We start from the raw sequence: 22,072 nt of genomic DNA on the forward strand, positions 1-22,072 counted from the left end.
GGGCGCTTGGAGCCTCACCAGGTAAGTGACAAAACAATAAGAGTAGTGGTATTTCACCGGCGGCCCGAGGGCCTCCCACTTATCCTACACCTCTCATGTCTCTTCACAGTGCCAGACTTGAGTCAAGTTCAACAGGACTTATTCCCTGTTGATTCTGCCAAGCCCCTTCCCTTGGCTGTGGTTTCGCTAGATAGTAGGTCGAGACAGTGGGAATCTCATTCATCCATTTATGCGCATCACTAATTAGATGACAAGGCATTTGGCTATTTCTGTACCACCTCGTGGTGGCTCATTCTGGATTATTATGCTGCCCGTCAGCGTCATATCAGTTTTGCTTCTAACAATACAACATTTGTTCGCTCCAGAGAACAGCAACACTGAATGCTGTCCTCATTGGAACTGGGATCACGTATAGGCCAGAGATAGTACACCCTGTAGTACTATTCCAACAATTTAAAAGCGTCTAAGAACAGTCCCGAGAAATTAAAGTATGATTAGCAGGACATCAATAATCAATGTGTGGTATGTGGTGATTATGTGTACATAATTGAGACCTATTCATCATTCAAGACATTTCAATATCAATGATGTACACATTTGTATCTAAATTGTTATAAGCACATGTTTATAAAAAAAATCTATCAATTGCACATCTAACTAGAAAATGCACATCTATAAACTTCTAGAAAATTCACATCTATAAAATTCATATCTATACTAAATCTTGTGTCAAATATAAACTATTATGTAACTGTATAACCACGTTTAAATAAAAATGAATCAACAGTTTAAAACAATATGCTTTATAAGGGTGACGTGTGCTGCAAGAAAGTGTACATCTCAGCATAAGCTTGATATTTAATTGTCAATGAATACTTAGCACATTTTAAAAGTGTCCATTAAAGTAGTCAGACAAACATTTTTCTTGAATGGGAATGACATTTGCAGACCTAGATCAGCAGTACAACATCATTACATTGAGGCCAAATACCACGAAATCCAACGATAAAGCAATGACATTTTACAGTGTTACATTTGGTGAGATCTTTTATTTGCTGTGACAGATCTTGATAGTATTTAACTTTACTCTCAAATGCTAATTCAAGGAAATTCTGTGTTTTCATTACAAACTGAAACATTAATCACTACAGCTGTACCATTTTCGGTAAACACTACATCTGGTTTTCGTAGTTCACCTTGATTATTCTTAACATGAGGTTGCCTATATGCCATCCAACCACACCTTTTTGCTCTATCAATGAGCAATTCCAGAATTTTATTATGTCTTTTTATCCTAATGTCCTTGGTTTTATGACATGCGCCTGAAATATGTGAAATTGTTTCGCAAAACATCATTACAACACCTACGTGTAGCAAATGTACGATTTCTTCCCCTAGTGATGGTTTCTCTAGTATATAAAACATTTGCTCGTAACATCAGTGCAGCTATGTACTGATTTTCTTTCATTTTGTTATGCTTGCTGATGCAGAAGTTTGAGTTTGGATTTCTTGCTAAGTATTTTATACCATTGGACAGGGAGATTTGCTCATTTCTCAAATTCTTCTTTTCTCCAATCATATGTTGCTAACGAATTCAAATCATAACTCAGAAACCTTCTGTCTAAAATGTTGAGTTTTGATGATGTTTCCAATTTTTTCATTTATTACTTCTCCTGCATACATGAATGAAGGAGCTATGTACAGATCTGGAGCTGCCCTGAGATACAATAAACTATTGACTTTATTTAGACCAATTTTTGTACATAGTTTTGGTATACTGAGGCCTCGAAATGACCTTTTTGAATATACGAGACCATCACATGTGTATGCAGAAGTTGTCGAAAATGTTTGACATACTTTTTTATTGTTTGATCCAGAACATTTAAAGTTTTAGCTTCTGTTCCTGTCATTCCCAATTTAAATGACAGTTTAGGGACCAAGTACTGACACAAAATTTCTATTTTCTGCGTGGGCTTAAGTGGTAGATTATCAAGTTTTTGAGCCCAATTAACAAGAACCACAATAATTTTGTTGTTGCTTGTATGGCCAGTGTGTGGATCAAAGTTCAATCCGAGGTATCTCTCACTTTCTCCTGGATGAATGTTTTCAATATTTTCTTTTTCATACTGCCACGGTTTACAGTTGTTAATCAGGATTGTATCTTTATGGTGACTGATCTAAAATCCATGTGTCTTTTTCACATTACGTTTTTATCCTGTTGTTTTACTGAACTTTCCAATGATTTTCGGTGATTTGTTTAATAAGACCATGTGATCCGAATGTGAAGCCCTTTTCGTTTTTCTGAAGATCACAGATCAGAGGAACCATGGCAATGTTAAATAGCAGTGGGGATAAAGAGTCACCTTGTTTAGCCCCAGATTTCATTGTTATTTCAGAAGTTGCTTCGTTGTTCTTTCCCTTGAAAAATGTTGTTAAGTCAGTGTATATGTCTTTTATTATGTCTCTGATGTATGTTGGAACTATGTGCCTTGCGAGACTCTGTATAATGTGATCGTGGCTGACAGAGTCGAAGGCTTTTGAGATATCTATGAACACTACTGGTAATAGGTGACTGTTTTCCGTGCCCCTTTTATGATATTTTGCAGAAGAGTCAGATTCTGGAGACAACCTCTCACTTTCATGAAGCCTTTTTGTCTCTTATTCAATTCAACAAAAAGTCTTTTAGTTAATATTTTTGTGAATAACTTCATGAATGCAGTACCGATGGTAATTGGATGCCAATTACTGATTTTTTTAAGTTCACTAATCGGTACATACTTGGGTATCAATATTGATCGGTTCTTTTTGATACTTTCTGGTACTCTTCTCATCGATAACCAAGACGATAACATTCTGGGCAGCAGTCTTGGTTGCCTGCTGTGCACTTTATTCAAGTCATTCAAACCAATCTTATCAGGCCCCACTGCTTTCTCTAAATCGGAGTCCTGGAAGGCATTAGTTATTTCGAGCAGTGTAATTTCTTTACAAAAAATTCTAATTTCCCATTCATCTGGTATCCGATCAATTGGCATGAATTTAGGGTTTTTCTTGTTTTCTTTTTCAATTATGCTTTTGTAGTATTAAAAAATTTCATCAGCACTGATTTGACAAGTGTCATCTTCTGCCCCATTAATGATAATCCTGGAATTTTCTTTTTGTCTTTTTTAAACATTGTCTGGTATTCTTTATAGCTGAGCTTTACTTTTGCATAATCTTTCTTTTGTATCCGATTAAGCCTTCCATTTTTCTTGTTTTTTTTAGTTATCTTGTTTTGCACTGAGGAATTCTGGTGTTCATCTTGAGCAGAGTTCATAGGTTCATTATTGAGTTCACTTGCTGTTACAGGACTTATATCAGTGGTGTTTTCTGAGATATAAGTCACTATCTCATCTATCAGATCCATAGCAGCATCGTGTTGCTCTACGTTTTGGGTGTACTTCTCGATTTCTGTGATTCTATCTTCCAGCTCATCAAAGTTCTTGATTTTTTGCGCACGTTTGCAATTGATAAAGTCTGTGCGCTTTTCTGTTATTACTTCCACTGTAACCTCTGGCTCATCGCAAGAGTCGTTTTCAGAAACATTTGATGCTTGCAGTGCATCTTTTGCTGATTTTTTGCTCTTAGCTCTTCAATCTCTTCTTTTTTCTGCAATTTGTTTTCTGTTTTTATTGTCAAAATGTGGAACAGGGGCGTAACACACGTCCCCACAGACCCCGCGTTGCGGGGGGGGGGGGCACCGCACTCCAGGGGCCCCCTCAGCACAGAGCAAGTAAGCACTACACAATACACATCTTTGACCATTTTTAATTGTAATTAATTCATAGGTAGGGGTTATGTAACTTACGTTACGATACGCTCGTTCTAGAATTCATAAATTAAGGGGGGGGGCGTGCTCCAGCCAGGGGCCCCCTCAGCAGAGCCAGAAAGCCCTACACATTAGGCGTGACCGTAATTATTAGGTATCACTAGCAGCCAGTTATGTAACATACTTAACGCTCGCTCAATCCTCTAGACTTGTCTTCATAAATTAAATGGTAAACCCTAAAATTTTAAAATGGTAATGTGCACTCTGCGCAGCGTGCAAATGTCTCTCCTGCCATATCTGCGCGTGTTAGGGTCTGGCAGGTGTGTGACCAACAATTTTCATGTGCATTGCGGCTCGGCAATTAAAAGTGCGCAAGACTGGTGAGGCAAGGAGGCATCCCAGACCAGAGACGATTGAGAGACTGCGTGCGAAGTCCCCTGGCTAACCTTGTTTGCCCTGTCTTCTGTGGCCTGCTCGCTCGCAGGTGAGGTTGTCGGTTGCAGAAAGTCGGGGTGGAATGTGGGAGAGAGGGAAGTATGCATCATCATGGGCAGAGCAGTCCGGGATTAAAAACCAAAGTTAATATAGGGCGTTTCTGCACAATGGAGATCGTGAAGATACATATCTCCCGTTACAGCGAGAGCAGAGTGAGGTGGGGGCTGCGGCTTGTGCACCAGTTGCGGGCCGTGGCATGACTGGCTGCAATAAATAAAAAAAATTACTCGTGAGAGTCACAAGCCTCCCTCCATCCACCCGAGGTTTAGGCGGGACAGTGCTGCAGAAAACAACTATTATTGCTCCTGTTCGGGTCCGGGCACTGGCAGGCAGGGTTCCTTTCATATTTCCTCCTGGGTGCTGCATTGTCTTGTCTCCCAGATGGGTGTACTCGCAGACAGTCACCTCCGCCACACATTTAGGCCTTCTAACGGTCCCACCAGCTCCTTGTAGTCCACTCACAAGTGCCAGGCCTGTTGTGCCTGGCAGTGCCACGGAGGCCTCAGACGCAGGCCTATCCTTATGGCCTTTATCCGGTCTGCACCGGCGTTCCAGTGGTTGTGGTCGCCATTGCCAATGTATCTCCGGCACAACTGCAGGTTTCAGAAGTACGATGCCAGGATTATGAAGGATGGAATGGGGCCAGAGGCAGAGATTGTCACTGTGACAATCATCATGATTAAAAGCCACATACCATCAGCATAGAGAATGATAGCCACATGCTATTGGGAAGGGGGGTGGCAGTAACTGGTATCCGGGAAGGGGGTGGCAGTAACGGGTATGGGGGGGGCGTAGTAACAGGCACGGAATTCATAACCCCTAATTTGCATGAAGGCCTTTGGCCCTGAAAGCCCACACAGTAATCTGAGACTAATCCCCTCATCACACAAGCACTGAGTAGGCCACAATAACCTTAATTTAAAGCATGACTCAATACCTAGTCCTCTTGTTATTATCCACCTGCGCAGACTACAATGGTCTTCTGTGCAACACCCCGGGGCCTTATTATCATGACATGACTTTCCGATGTTTTGTCGCTGTTACATTTTGTTTCTTATAATTCTCACTCTATTTTATCTGAAAAGAAAACCACAAACTGCATGTTTATTTTTCCATTTATTTATTGATGCAAATGGTAAAACTTCTCGTTTTGAACAATGAAAAAATCAAGTTCATTCAAGTGACTATAACGGTAAACAAGCATGGACAAAGGCAATATGTCTGGCTTTTGTATACTGAATGTACACAAACGCACTAAGCATAAAACACAAAAACGAGCAGAGAGACAAACACACTTACAGGCACCCATTAACAGAGACTAACAGACAGACACCCATTTATACATTTTGACCAAAAATATACAAACAAGCATAAAACAGGCCAAATTAAATACAGGCCACCATACACACTGGGATAAATAATGTGCACATAACACTCAGGAGGCACAGAGTGATGCGCAGCAGGATTGATACGGTGATGGTCCCCAGAGGAGCATAGGGTAATGTGTCAAAGGGGCACACTGTTGTCATCTTTAGGAGACCACAGGATGATGTGTACAAGATGGAACCCAGGGGACCCCAGTGGTAATGTGCAGGAAGAGATTATTGAGTGCTAGTGCCAGGGCTGCATTGGGTGTTGTTCACCAGTGGTGACTACTAAGTGATGTGTAGTTTGTGCATCCGGCGCCAAATGGTGATGTGCAGCAGGGTACACAGATGACTGTAGAATGTGTAGATTAATAGAGTCACAGCGAGATCTGCGGTATAGAAGTAGAACACATACACTGTGCTGTAGAGTAAAAGAAATCTTCAGCCTGGGTCACACACTCCTGCCGGTCACTGCAGTTCTAGTTTGTTAATTTTGTGCAAGAAAGCTATTACAGTAACTGCCTACCTTGAATATGGTTTCGGCCATATTTGATATTTATGTTTATATAGCGCCCAAATCACTCCGTCAGGGATATCTCCGCGCTGGGGCAGCGTGCTTCAGCCAGACAAACACACCTCAGAAGATATAGATTTTTAACAGCTTCCTGAAATGTAGGAGGTTCTGGCATTCGCGTAGTTGGCAGGGAAGTTCATTCCTGATGATCATTTATTAATGGAACCTTCAGTGAAAACAGGGCATGACATTTGCCATGTTGAGGAACATTCACATATGAGGAAATATCGCCAAGGACAGACCCCATGAAGAACAAATGAGTAGGCCTAGGGACAGAACTGGCCATGAGATTGATTCTATGGGGATGCAGTAAGAAGGCGGTTGAGAAGCATGATACAACGTGTGATCCCTCTTGGGGAGATTATGTAGTGGTCTTGTGGTCAAGATGCTTTCTTTGGATCAAGGAGACCTGGGCACAGATCATGGGTTCCCCACTACAGCACATTATGTGATACTGGCTTGGGATGTGTCATTTGCTTTTTTTCTCCATTCCTCCGTTTATATAGCTGCCAATATTGAGGGAGAGATATGGTATGAAATATTGCGGTATGCGGTATGTACGTAAGTGTGTATTTGCATTTCTTCCATCAGCATCTACTTATGATTGCTCTTGTGATAACGGTAGATATCACACCCTTTCCATGTTGAACCATGTGGTTTCTATACTTGTCATGTGTCTTAGCTACTTACATTCTGTCTGTGAGTCTAAAAGGTATAGGATACCCTTGAGCCAATCATGGACAAAGAGCAAGAACATGCTGGATAACTCTGCAGCTTCAAAACACTCTTTAGTGTCCTTTTCAGGAGGTCACTTGTTCAAGGATCATGCCACAGGCAGCTCAGGGCCTGGCTGGCAGTGTCAAGCTGAAGTAAGTCAGACAACAACAACAGCCAGCCTGCAAATAGCGTGTTAAGTTAACAATTCATTTTTCAGTGTAAGCGGCAACGCACGATCAGCTACCTGAAGTTCAATCTCCCCTTGGCTGCTGGGCATGGCTGCAGGCTCTAAGCTCAGGCTGCTGGTGGGCAGTGGGCTGCCCGCTGCAACCAAGTGTGTCCCTCACAGAGCCAGAGGCCGGCTTGCCCAAAATCATGCCCGGCAGACGGTGTGTGCTGTAGTTTGGCACTGTAACGAAGACTGACCATGAATCAAGCTCCACTTAAGATCCTGTAGTGTAGCCTCCACAACATCTTATTGAATAGTGCTTATGTATTGTTATTGTATTATTGCTCTATATCAGGGGTCCCCAAACCGGTCCTGGAGGGCCGGATCCATGCCAGATTTTTAAAATTACTACATGTATCTCAATGAGGATATCCAAAAAATCTGGCGTGGATCCGGCCCTCCAGGACCGGTTTGGAGACCCCTGCTCTATATTTTAGATACCTCATAATCGCAATTGAAATGTATGTCGCACATAAGCAATCAAAAAAACTTGGCAGCAATGCCGCAGGTACGAGCGCACATTATTTCAAGCGCTTGTTGGCAAATGCAGCCTGCTTTCTGGCAGCTGTGCTTGGTTTGTATCTTGGGGGTAATTTAAAGCAGGTGGGTTTCTTCTGACAGTCATACTAGCTGTTGGTTTTGCTGTGGAATTACTGCATAGCTCCTGCCTCAGGCTGAGGATAATGTAGTACTGCCAATATGGTGCCTGTCCATGCCCAAGTCAGTGTCACACTTAGGCAGTTAAGAGGGATCCGTGTGTTGTAACTGTTCATATTGGGGCTGCCTCACATCCTCTTGGGTCCCGTGGATAGAGAGGCAGCCCTGGAGTCCCGGTGCTCTCCTGATTGATTGCTGGCAGGGAGGGGGCCCAATGTGGGCAAAGGCTGGCAATCTTAAGGGTGCCAGATTTTTGGGTGATGGGGCAAAGTGGTAGGTGATAGACCGGGCCGCCAGGGGGCCCCCCTCCATGTGCTTTGCAAGGGGGCCCCCTCAAGTTTCGTTACGCCACTGATGTGGAACCATTAGCGCATTAATATTTCTCTTGTTTTTATACACTTTTTTCCAATTCTGCTAATAGCAGTAATTCTTCCTGTGACCATAGTTTTGACGGTTTGCTGATTGCTAGAACTGCTAGTCTAGCCTCATTTAGTGCTCTTGGATGCGCATGCCGAGCATGTTGTGAAACACCAGTCTTTGTTCCAAATTTGAGGTCACTGAAGCTGCACAGGAATGGCAGCTCTCATTTGTGAGGTCTTCCTTTACATTTGGCATAATGGCATGCAATATTGTGGTATTCAGCTTCTTTGTCACATTTTGAGCAATACGTTTTGAGATAGAAGCCTTTGTGCTTGTTGGAGACATGTTTCCTCAATTCTTTAAAAGTTCCCAATATGTCTCCACACAAGTCACATTCATAGTTTTCGTTTGGGTATTTCCAATAAGTGACTTTTTTTGTGTAGTAACATTTCTTTGTTATTACATCTTTGCTGACCTCGTACACATCGGGATGATTTTCAAAGTTTGTTGTACCAATGTCATTCTTGGCTGAGGAGGTCACAAACTCAATGGATTCGCTGAAGTCTACTGTTCTGTCTTCTTCTGCTACGGAGGATGAACTAGGGCCTATATCATGATCTGAATCGTTGTTGCTTGTTGCATTGTTTGAAGCGGGTGCAGATTTGTCAAATTCGGTGAGGAGGTTAAGGATTTCTGGAAAAGACAGCACCTCCTTACGCCATCTTAACAGGGTTTTTATTCTCCAGGAACTACCCCATCTGGAATTGGGTTTGTTTGCTTCGCAATTTCTCACTATCATGCTTGACGCCATGATAGAACCTTGTTTGGCCTATCTCTATAGACTTCTCTACGCAGAGTCTAGCACTACAAAGGCATTTAGCAGCGGGACCACTGGGAGGTAAGGGCCACTACAACTGAGAATAGGTTAAGAGAGTCATAGTTACTCCCTCCGTTTACCCTCGCTTCATTGAATTTCTTCACTTTGACATTCAGAGCACTGGGCAGAAATCACACTACAGCTGGGGTGATCCACAGGAAGGACCCGGCTCACGTCCAGTGTCGCCGCCATCCTGGAGGGCGGCGCCTCATCCAGCTGTAGCGCACGCCCAGCCCCACTTTGCGCCCCAGCCCGACCGACCCAACCCTTAGAGCCAATCCTTATCCAGAAGTTACGGATCTGACTTGTCAACTTCCCTAACCTACATTGTTCCAACTTGCCAGAGGCTGTTCACCTCGGAGACCTGCTGCGGAAATGGGTATGGCCCGCGCGAGATTTATACCATCTCCCCTGGATTTTCAAGGACCAGCGAGAGCTCCCTGGACACTGCTGGAACCGCAACGCTTTCCAAGGCTCAGGCCCCTCTCTCGGGGTGAACCCATTCCAGGGCGCCCTGCCCTTCACAAAAAAAAAGAGAACTCTCCCCGGGGCTCCTACTGGCTTCTCCGGGATCGTTTGAGTTACCGCACTGGACATCGCGAGGGCACCCGTCTCTGCCACTCCGGGTTCGGGGATCTGAACGCGACTCCCTTTCGATTGGCAGAGGGCAATGGAGGCCATCTCCCATCCCTTCCGAATGTCTCTTGCCCATCTCTTAGGACCGACTGACCCATGTTAAACTGCTGTTCACATGGAACCCTTCTCCACTTCAGCCTTCAAAGTTCTCATTTGAATATCTGCTACTACCACCAAGATTTGCATTTACGGCAGCACCACCCGGGCCCTCGCCCCGGGCTTCGGTGCGCACCGCAGCAACACTCCTACTCGTCGCTGCTCTCAGCACCGGCGACGGCCGGGTATGGGCCTGATGCTCTAGCGCCATCTATTTTCAAAGCTAGTTGATTGGGCAGGTGAGTTGTTGCACACTCCTTAGCAGATTCCAACTTCCATGGCCACAGTCCTGCTGTCTATATCAACCAACACCTTTTCTGGTGTCTGATGAGCTTTGGCATCTGGCGCCTTAACCCAGCGTTCGGTTCATCCCACAGCGCCAGTTCTGCTTACCATAAGTAGCCCACTAGGCATTTGCATTCCATGCCCGGCTCCACGCCAGAAAGCCGGGCTTCTTACCCATTTAAAGTTTGAGAATAGGTTGAGATTGTTTTGGCCCCAAGACCGCTAATCATTAGCTTTACCAGATAAAACTGGAGGCTCCGAGCGCCAGCTATCCTGAGGAAAACTTCGGAGGAAACCAGTTACTAGATGGTTCGAATAGTCTTTCGCCCCTATACCCAAGTCGGATGACCGATTTGCACATCAGGACCGCAACCGACCTCCACCAGAGTTTCCTCTGGCATTGGGACGGACTCCATCGGTCCTGGGCAGTCCTCCCATGGGCGTCCGGACCCAAGAGCTCTGGCCGGGTGCTCCCACCCCAGGCTCCGTCCCATGCTGGCCAATTGGGAGGCAGCAAAGAAGAGTGACAATAATGTCAACAAATGATACGCAATGGGCAGGATTCAACCTTTTTATAGTAAACAATACTGTACCAGAGGACAGCGCATGCGCTGTTGGCAGGCGAGACATAAAAAGAGTGCCTGTAATTGTCAAAGAACAGAAGGAACCAATCAGAGAGGTAGAAAAATGGCAAAACTTCAAGGCTCCATGGGAGAGACAAAGACATGCTGGAAAAGGTAAAACAAACAGAGCCAGTGAAGAGAAAGCAAGCATCTAGGAGTAAACCATAACAAGGTCAATGGCAAGCAATGGGCAGAATACATTCCTAGGTGAGCTTTCAGCATGTCTTTGCAACCAGACAGCTATGCTGTGTGGTAGGTGTTGACCTAAAAATATGGTACCTGATTCACAATCACTTGTCAAAATGAAAGCTCTTCAGGTCCTATTTTTCTGCCTCACACTTCTTGTTCTGTTCTGTGCGCACTGCCAGATTTAGAACATTTAGTTAAAGTGAGCCTGTTGCAACCTTGAAGTCAGTGGGATCCTAAGGCAACAACAATACGCAGATCACCCCTGCAGCATTCCATACATACCAATCTTACGTGGTTAAGTATATTGGTAAAACAGTGAAACATGTATGCCCACTAATACTTTTAGGGTTCATATGGTCCATCCTGTCTGCCGCAGGGTGTAACTGGTAACAGCACTATTTTTGGACTTTTCTTCGACATGAACGGGGCCAGCTGGAAGCTCGTGGAAAGATAGTGCGGCGTAGGAATAATATTTTTTAAAAAGTAAAACAAGACTTACCTGGTGCATCGGCCACCTTGTGCATCTCTGTTCTTGGTCCCGGCAGTCCCTGGAACAGCTTTGGACTCCCCATCCAATCCCCAGGCTGCTCTCACGCATGAGAGCAGCGTGGGATTGGCTTGAGCGGGCTGGAATAACGCTCGCTCAGGCACAGGGAGTCTGTACTGGTTCTCCAAACTGGCTGTACAATATAGCTGGGTTGGAGACCCTAAGTGCACATGTCAGTTTGGCCGGCTGTTTGTGCACTTAAAAGTGCACATTTACCACTTCTCACCGCCCCATGGCCTGGCCCTGCCCCTCTTGGCTCGGAGCCAGCAGATGAAGAATAAAACAATTAGTGAAATATCATTTTATTTTTCAGAAGCTTGCTTTGAGCCAATGGGGCGACACTCCTCCGCCATTGTTTAGGAGCCGCCGCTAGCCAGGGGGCTCATTTCCTTACTTGCACCAGGGCCCATGACATACTGGTTATGCCACTGCTGGAAATGCTGCCAAGTTTCTCTCAGGTCACAGTACCATTCACAGGCACACAGGTGCATCTCCAAAGCTCGTCAGCTTGCTGGCTCAAAGGAGCCTTTTGAACAGAATGGGGGTTGGGAGCACACTGCCTCACAGTCCCAGCACAGTTTACCCCTTTGCATACTGGTAAATGCAGTATTCAGTTCAAACTTACTTCAAAATTAGCTGGAGTTTTTCACCAAAGTTGGTGCAGACATTGCTGTATATCTCTAGACACGTGTTTCTGGGTTGAGCCCGGTTCAGTAGATATAAGTAGTTGTTCTGTGGTTTGTGCTCCGTATTGCTATCAGAGTTTTAACATAGCTATCACTACAACTCCCAAGCCCCCTCTGGTGCCAAAGCCAGTCTCGCGATATTTCCACCATGACCGGGAGTGACGGACGTTATTCAACAAAACATGCTTTTTTCATTTTTGCTGTAGTTCGAATTCATCTTACTCAAGATGAATTCAAGATTACTGCCATTTTGAATGGACTCTCTGCTTCATGTGCCTCTAACACCCAGACTGCTATAGAATCGTATTGTCTACAGATTCCAGCTGATTCTGGGGACGGTATTGTACATACGATGTTATCCAGCTTTACCCCTCCATCTTATGAGGATTTTTGTATCTTGGCCAATAGTGTATCATCGGGTTCCTCGCTGGACCCACTGCCACATAAGTTTTGGAAGCTGTTACAAACGGAGCTCTTCCCTTTCTTATATTCAATCTGCTGTCAGTCTCTTAGCACTGCTACTGTTCCTGACAGTTGGAAATTGGCGGTGGTATCTCCTTTATTAAAGAAAGCCACACTGGATCCCCTTTGCACCGCGAATTACAGACCCATTTCTTTACTGCCTTTTCCAATTAAGATCCTGGAAAAATATGTTACTAAGTCCGTTTCATGCTTTATAAAGGCGAATGGTTGTCTAGATGTGGCCCAATTCGGTTTCCGGCCAGCCCACGGCACGGAATCAGCACTGGTGGTTGTTCTGGATGACCTACGTTCGCGTGTCGACGAGCAGCATTTTTGGTGCTGCTCGATATGTCGACACTGTGAACCACTCTACTCTGATCAGAAGGTTGGAAGACAAAGGAGTGGTTGGCGCAGCACAGGACTGGCTGGTCTCTTACCTCCACAATAGACATCAAGTAGTGAGTCTGCCTCCATTTAGGTCGGATACTAGAATGGTAGGGCAAGACGTTCCTCAGGGGTCAACAATTAGTCCCATTTTATTTAACCTTTACCTCTGCCCCCTGATTAGGCTGATTAAATCTTTTGGTATTACTGTAATAAACTATGCCGATGACACGCAACTTATCTTCTCTTTTGAAGGTAAGGATGCTGTCTCTACAGAGACCTTTCATCGTTGTATGGTAGCCACAGCGGACTGGTTGAGGGAAAATTACCTTCAGTTCAATGGAACAAAGACAGAGGTGCTACACTGTTCACTAGACAAAATTCCTCGCCCTCTGTCGTGGATTTCTGGCCTCCTTTTACCACGGCTATTGTTAAATCAGCGGACGCTGCTCGTAATTTGGGTGTATTTTTTGGCCCATATCTGCAGCTGGACATTTTTGTGAACAAGACCATTGGCACTTGTATGATGCTGCTAAGAATGCTGCGCAAAATTCTCCCCATGTTACCTGTGTCGGCCAGACCTGAGGTAGTGCATAGCATCATACTCAGTAGGCTCGACTACTGTAACGCACTGCTTCTTGGTGGCCCCAGTTTTCTGATTAGACAATTGCAGCGGATTCAGAACATGGCAGCCAAGCTGGCCCTTTCACGGGTGCGCTCTGCCTCGTCATCTTTAGCACTCAGGGACCTTCATTGGCTGCCTATACATCAGCGGATCTGCTTTAAGGCTTCTTGCATTGTCTTTAGAGCACTTCACGGTATGGGGCCCATTGCTCTTCAGAATCTATTTAAATGGTATTTGGCAGCCAGACTCTTACGCTCTTCCTCTGCATATCTGGTGGTTGTTCCACGGATTCTGAGAACACGGATGGGAGGTCGTTCCTTTGGATTCACTGCTGCTAAACTATGGAACTCTCTTCCACTCTCTCTAAGGAATTTGAACAAATTGTCCCTTTTTAGAAAGGGCCTGAAGTCCCATCTCTTTCCTAGAGCTGTGTGATCCCTCTCTGCATGTGATGTGATTTGAGTCAAAGCGCCAGGATACCCTTTGGGTGACAGCATGCGCTCTATAAGTACGTCTTACATTACATTACATCTTGAGCACTATACACCGGGGCTCGATGATTTTCCTTGTCAAAACAAATTGCTAACTGCTATAGCCGTCCGCCTTAGGTTTATTCAGTTTAAGTACCTACACAGGGCATACTACACTAGGGAACGATTGTGGAGGGCGGGCCTTATTGCCGCCCCGGAGTGCCTGCGGTGTGGAACTGAAAGGGGGACGCTTTTCCACACAGTGTGGTCTTGAGGGGGTCTGACCAGATTCTGGGCTGGGGTCTGGGACTGCCTATCGGAGGTGTTGGGGTGGGACCTCTCCCGTACCCCTAGACTGGGCCTCCTCCATGTCCTGGAAAACATTGGGGGCAACATTTACAAACGACATCTTTTGCTATTGGGGCTGGTAGTGGCTAAACGGGATTTGGCTCAGGCTTGGAAAAGTGAACGTGCCCCCCCGCTCAGCGCCTGGAAGGCGGGATTGGACTTTCTCATGGGACTGGAACTACCTGTATTTGAAGCCAGGGGGTGTCCCCGGAAGCACTACAAAATCTGGAAGCGGTGGGCAGACTACAGGGGGCTTCCTCTTGACCCCCCGCTTGACATTGATGATGTACTACCTCCAGATGTGGACCCTGTGCCTTAGGTTGTTGGCCGACACCTGCATTGCCTTACATCTGTCGTTGCTATCTTGTGAACACGTGCACTGGGTTAGGGTGGGATAAGGGGTGGGTAGTTGGGGAAGGGTGTTGGGGGGTATTTCCGGGGGGTTGGTGGGGCGGGGGTCGGGTGGGGATTGTTTTCTAAAACTGGGTTCATTGTCGTATTACTACCTGCATATTATTGACAGCTTCCTCCTGATTGTGGAGAACTGTATGAATACTTGCCTGAACTCTCAATAAATACGGTTTTGGAAAACAAATTGCTAAGGTCTTCACTCACGCCCAGCTTTCACAGGGCTATTTCTATGACATCACTTACTGGGGGCACGTGATAGGGGTCTAACCAATACCCATTGGCCACAATAAATATGGCGGCTTATCTTCCGATCGGTACCTCCCCAGTCGGCTCGGATGCCGGCATGAAATACCGACGGATAGGTAAGCAATCGCCCAATGGACTCCTTGCACTAGCTAAATATTTGGCTTGTGTTAGTGTTTTTCTACTCGATAGATTTTTTTTTTCCTTCAGCCTCATCCTAGTTAGACGTCCGGCTGGTGTCATGACATTTGAGCAGTTTTTTAGCACTTAGTTATCAGCTGAGGCAGCCTTCGTTCATCTAAAGCATTTATTGTTCGGAGTTCCAATGAGCTCCGATTCCCCCCTTTTTTCCCCTTTTTGCTGGTTCTCTGCCTTTGTTGTCAGCAGTATAATTACTTGCTTGATTTGGCTAAGCGGTTCATATGGCACTGCATTTTAGAGTATACAAGGGGCATTTTTACTAAGGATATGGGACATTCACCTTTGGGTCTGTGTTTCTGTTATTCTTTCTTTCTTCAGAGCGGTGCTTCTTCCTCCTGAGCTGCTGCCAGGTGGGGAGAGGCTCATTATTCCTGCACTAAAGGTAAGCAGGTTCTTGAGTACATCTTAATGTATAAATTATCCTTAGATGTTACTTCGTTTAATACTTTGGTACAGAACTCCATGCCTGGTTGTGCTCCACCATTTGGCGGCATGATACTGTTGTCTTCTTTACTGGTATCCTTGTATGAGCGATTATGTGATGCATATTTTTACTTCTCATATATTGCTGTTTTCTCCCTCGAGTGGTACAAATAAACCATGTGCAGGGTGGATGCAGACACCTAGGATCACAGGTGATCACGTTCCTTTTTATTATTTTGTTCATTATCTTTGACAATAACACATTGCAGTAGCATTACATATAAGGTCCTGAGGAAGGCAGGAACTATCCGTTCCATTTTTGCTGAAACATGTCGACCTATACTATCTAGGCAGTTATTTGTTCTAAACTGCCTCATGCTGTTCTGTTTTTAATATTGGAGGATCGGGCATAAACCAGAATAAAGTACTAGTTGCTCCATCACCCAATTTTACCACACTTTTTTCACTTTATACACGCACTGCAATCCCATCACCCACTAGAAGAACTTAATTAAATTACTATACAAGGACCGAACAACAGGCTATTTGGTTTATGAAGGATATTCCATCTCATCCTCATATACTACCTATAGCATGTATGGTGGTAGGTCCTTAAGGAGTCCCAAATGATGAAGGGCGGTACCGAGTGGTGACTGATGGGTGTCCTTACTTGATGAGGGTAGGTTAGGATTGTTAGATTTCACTTTCCTTTATCTTTAGTTTTTTGTTTTTGAGTTGAGAAGGCTTTATGGCATCATGTAGTCCCTCTGTTGTGTTGACCCGTAGATACCCATGTGTTTGTCATTAAGTATATAGGGAATGTATCTATGTCTGGTCTCTAAACATTTTGCCTTAGACCCCCACCCACCTAGTTGTTTTTTGTTGAGCCTTATATATATATTACACCCAACATTTTTAACCGCTGTCGCCACATTGATCTCAAAAAACTCATTGGTCTCTTCCTTTAGTATATGTATTACAGTTTGATTGTTTAATAATGATCTGTCCAACGTCTATCTCCTCACTGGAGCATGGTCAGACAAATGAGCAGGAAGATGTCTGATATTACCCTGCTTGGGAAGGACAGCCAGAGGAAAACTTTCTGCCCCCCTCTCCCCTGGAGTGCCTCGGCTGGTATGCAAAGCCTCACTGAGCCGAAATCTCCAGGAACTTACTCAGCTGGCTCATCTATACGCACCAGCTGACCTGGTGTGCCTTCCGTGCAGCTTGTTTTCCTTACGCTCATCACGAGCAGCACACAGCTGTTCCAGCCTCTCCCAATGTAAATGTACAGGAATTTATATAGCGCAAATCACCGAGCGGTTTCTAAGTGCTTGCTTAGGGAACCCGTCCTGGTATTCCCTGTGAGATAACCCCGGCAGGGTATCCGCAAGGTGAAAGCCAGGCATCCCGCCGCGAGGGGCCGTTGTGGAGATTAAGCAAGCTATTGCCCAGAGTCGCAGAGTGTGAACCCATGAATCGAGTAGGCACCGGAGCGAGAATTGTCGAGTCCATGGACATTTTAGGACTCAAGACCCCGCCGAGCCAATGATCCTGGGAGTGAGCCCCTGTAGCCTCGCCATCTCCCAGGCTGCCTGTCTCCACGGCTCCAAGATCTCCGGCTCCCCTCGCGGACAGGGCCATGCCAATCCTTCATGGAATTCAAAAATCTTGACTGTGGATCCTGTTGCCGGCTTCCTGGATCGCAGGTAGGAATTTCTTATTCTGTTTCTTCAGGGCTTATAGAAATATGTTCAGTATACCCTCATACGCATCCGCTGTCCAGATTAGGCCTGCATTTTGCCTCATCAAACAACAGTTAGCGAGGCAGGGGGCGTACATAACTTGCTGCCACAAGATCAAGAAGGCCACAGCAAACCGTCTAAGCCATCTACTTTGGCAAGAGCTTCAACAGAGTACTGCGGCTCCGGCAAGCAAACACTTATATCAGTGCCTAAAGAACACCAGCCTCAGTCTGGTCTGGGAAATTCCAACCACAAATGCGGTCTTGGAGAAAATTGTGGAGAAGACAATAAGGAGTATGTCGCTTGTAGAAGACTAAGTTATCTTCGCGCAGAAAAAAACACTTGGATGACAATAAACAGCTATGCATCACTGAGGCCACAACCATATTTCAGTGCAGGGTACTCCAGGACCATCAAGGAGAATTTCCTGAAACATTGATTAGGAAAATTACCAGCTGATCAGCATTTACCACCATGGCTGCGGGGTCAAAAGTCTCCAAATTACTGCTTGTGAGGACATGGCTCACTTGATATGCACCTGCCCCAGCCTAAGAAGTGCAAGATTGTGTCTGCGCAAGTTTTATTTTAATCTGCGAGGGATCCGAGCAATTTTTCTATCTGAGCCCCTTGCTTTTAGATTGCCTGTCACCTAACACAGAGCACGGCACACTTCAGACAGCAATTAATATAACAGTGTGAAACTGCAAAATCTAGGACCAATCCCACCGTTCCTGCTTGACCAAATTGTGTGATCCTAGGCAAATTCTTTATTTCACCTAGCCTCCTTTTTGTTCATCATGGTATTTGAGCGCACCTTCAAATATGCACGTTCATGATCGCCCTGAACAAAAAAACCTGACGTGTTTGATTTAATTGCCCATAATATTGCTCCGTTTATAATAAGAATGTAGAAAACACTCCAGGTATATGTGACACCTAACTTGCCTTAGTTTACTAATATCATTGGTGTCAGGACTGGGGCAGGAGTGTTTCTCAGTTCATTTGTAAAAATACTCACTTTTAATAAATACGTATTCATTAGTCTGATGTACTCAGCTAAAAATGCTTTGTATGTTAAAAATATATACTTTCTTCTATTTCGAAGACACCTATAATGCTCTGACATGATGTTTGTTGAATGATTTACTTGGCAAATATTTTTAGGTCTTGGCTCATTCACCTGTTCTTACAGCCGCAGCTGACCCTTGGCTGGTTCGGGTTTCTCAGTTAAGTAGTTGGATTGCCCACCTCTCGTATTACACATGCGTAAATACATATCGCACCCGGGTAGGGGTGTCAAGGACATTTTGGAAACGCCCACAAACAAATGAATTTGTGGATATTCACAAGCCTTCCCGCAAGTCATTCAAACCCTAGAAACTCTTTACAGGTGCAGCAGTAAATGCAATTCCAAGGTTGGCACGAGAAGTCAAAACCTCACAGGCCACCATCCTCCTCGCCCCACAAAATGAGTCGCCACTAGGACATTTTTGCTCCATGGAGACGGAGGTCAAGAAAAGTACAATTGCACTACTGCTGGGAATTCTGCAAATAACTTGAACTTGCTTGCAAACGGATGTGTAAAGCTGCGAGGCAGTCCTGCAGATTTTTCTTTAAAGAATCAGCCCCTTAGTTTAAGGCAGGGTTACCCAAAGTCGGTCCAGAAGGGCCGGATCCATGCCAGATTTTTAGCATATCCCCATTTAGATATATGCCGGCATCTTAAAATTCTGGCATAGACCCGTCCCTCCAGGACTGACTTTGGAGAACCCTGCTTGGTTCCCCCCAGCATTGTTTGCTCAGCAGAGGGTTGAATTTTACTAAACCTCAGCAACACCGTAATGCCAGCGTTTGCATTTCACAACATGTTTGTTCAGTTTGCATGGTGTAGGCAGTATGTCCCTATACACGTCAGAATGGGACCCTTCGTGAGAGTTTGAGCAGCTGGGGTTTCTCTAAACACAACCAAGCCTGTGTGTATTTATAAAAGGTGAATGAGGCTGAAAAGCATACCAATCACAGATCTGAATCTGAGCGACTGTGTGTACATTGTTTGATACAATGAGATTAATAATGATGTGCAGTGTTTAATGATACAACAAAGCGTACAAAGGATATCTGCCAGCACGTTCCTATTTCATCAAGCACTGGCAATGCTAATAGGTCTGACTTGTAAATACAAGTGCTTTTTCAGTCAATGGAGGAGTTATGCACCAGTAAGTCGTCATAAGTGCACTCTAACACTCATCTTTCATCTATCCATTCACCCACTGAATTGTTCTTCCATGCACCCATTTACCCATCTAAGATAAAACACACACACACAACTCAAAACGTTTGTGCAACATAAATTAAAAGAATAAACGTAGAAAATAGAAAACACGCTGCTGACTAAATGAGACAGGCATACGCTTAAAATAAAAAAAATACTATTATATATCATAGACATTCGTCTTACATAAGCATTTTACATATTGGACCCGTGTTTTAAAGTTACAACATGGAAGCAACGATTAGTAGTGACACATTAGCCCTCTTGGATGAGTAAAACAATGGTACACTATGCACAGTACCATTCCAAGATTGACACTCTGCTACCACGCGGCAGACATCTTGGATTGGTACTGTGAATAGTGTGTCATTGCTGTAATGATTCACTATGGCCAGCATAATGCTTCTAAATGTGGCACCCATCTTGGAACTTTAAAACAATTATTCACTATAGGCAATACAATTCCAGGTTGCTCACTCAGTTTAGAAGCAATAGTCGCACGGGATGCTGTGCACTGCAGATGAAATGAGTGGCATGCATCCTGTTAGTACTGTTTGGGTGCTGCAGAATACCCTAAAACCAAAATAAAAAAACACTTTTATGAAAGAATACACAGAAGTAGAAAATGGAAAACTAAATGACCAAGCCACCACCTTGGCATTGAAGCACACTCATTTCAGATGGATGTGCACATTTGATCAGACAATCAGGCAATAGAGCCAATGGCTGAAGTAGCCTGACTCATTGCCCCATGCTGTTCACTGTCAGAGGCAGAAGCATAATGCGAATGGGACTCTAACAGACCAATGACAGAATAGGGATGATCTGTAGGCCCTCTATGTATTTGTTTTAAAGAGCCAAGCAGACAATTAAACATTGTAAGTACCTCCTAACAGTATCTAGCAAGGATTAGTGCAGTGCAAATGATGTACTCCTAGGGTTTGTTACTGGACTACTCAACACCAAATGCCTCAACTACGAAGGCAATCCATGTAACAAAATACCAGCCTACGGACATTAACAAGATGCAATCACAATCCGCCCCGAAAGGCGTATTGGCTTTACATAAGCTTTGAATAATAATAACTTGGTTTGTAACTTTCATAATAAACAGATCAGATTGTCAGGTGAACAACACCAAAGCCCTTGTCTACTACAGCAAGCTGATAGATCCCATATAACACAATACCTGCCTACAGGCATTAGCATAATGTATTAACAATCCACCAAAAAAGTCCTATGTGTATTGAGCATACAAAACTTTTGGGTGTATGGGATGGATGGGTGCTTATATAGTAATTATCACTTGATATCCCTTCGCAAGGCAAATTAGTCTGGTGCATCCAAAATTTAGGAAGCGAACACCCTTCTTCACTAAACTCAATCAGAGATTGAAAAGGTTTAACAATAGTTTTTGGAGCATGCATGCACAATTCAAAGTCTCAGTTTTGTAAATATCACACAAAAATCCACAAAGATTATCAGTGGGGCTCTTGTAGTTCTTTCTTTATTTTCAACACACTCCAATCCCTTTGTGCCAAAGCGTTTCGCCGTGGTTGGTTTGACCTACGGCTTCGTCAGGGCTTTGGCTTCTCTCAGGTATATTGCCTCGCTTCGTTATCTCCGTCCTCACAGTTTCTTGATAAAGTAAGTCAAAATTCAAAATCTAGTGATTGGTTTCCACGTGTCAATCAATGTAAACGACAAATTCGGTCTGCACATGGGCTGAACTCATCCGAGAGGTTACAATACTTGAGATACGAGGTGACCGAGGATATTGCTTCAAAGCGTTATTAACATATTCCAGACTGTGTAGTCCGTGACACGGCCTGATTTGGGTTTGACAAGAGAGGACAATTTATGGAATTAATGAGTATTTGGCTTTATTTAAGACCGAATTTGTCGTTTAAATTGATTGACACATGGAAACCAATCACTAGATTTTGAAGTTTTAACTTCTTTATCAAGAAACTGTGAGGACGGAGATAACTAAGCGAGTCAATATACCTGAGAGAAGCCAAAGCCCTGACGAAGCCGAAGGTCAACCCAACCGCGGCGAAACGCGTTGGCACAAAGGGATTGGAGTGTGTTGAAAATAAAGAAAAGAACTACAAGAGCCCCACTGATAAGCTTTGTGGATTTTTTGTGATATTTACAAAACTGAGACTTTGAATTGTGCATGCGTGCTCCAAAAACTATTGTGTATTGAGCATAAGTTTTTCCACAAGACAACCATCAAGCATACATTAATAAAATTGCAAATAGGTCCAAAATTACAGGTGGCAACATGCAATTCCTGCGGAAAGGGTCTGAAAAGGATTATCATAGGAAAAATGATCTATTGC

The sequence above is a fragment of the Lissotriton vulgaris genome, chromosome 2_1, assembly GCF_964263255.1.
Source record: "Lissotriton vulgaris chromosome 2_1, aLisVul1.2, whole genome shotgun sequence".
In the NCBI taxonomy this organism is placed as follows: domain Eukaryota; kingdom Metazoa; phylum Chordata; class Amphibia; order Caudata; family Salamandridae; genus Lissotriton; species Lissotriton vulgaris.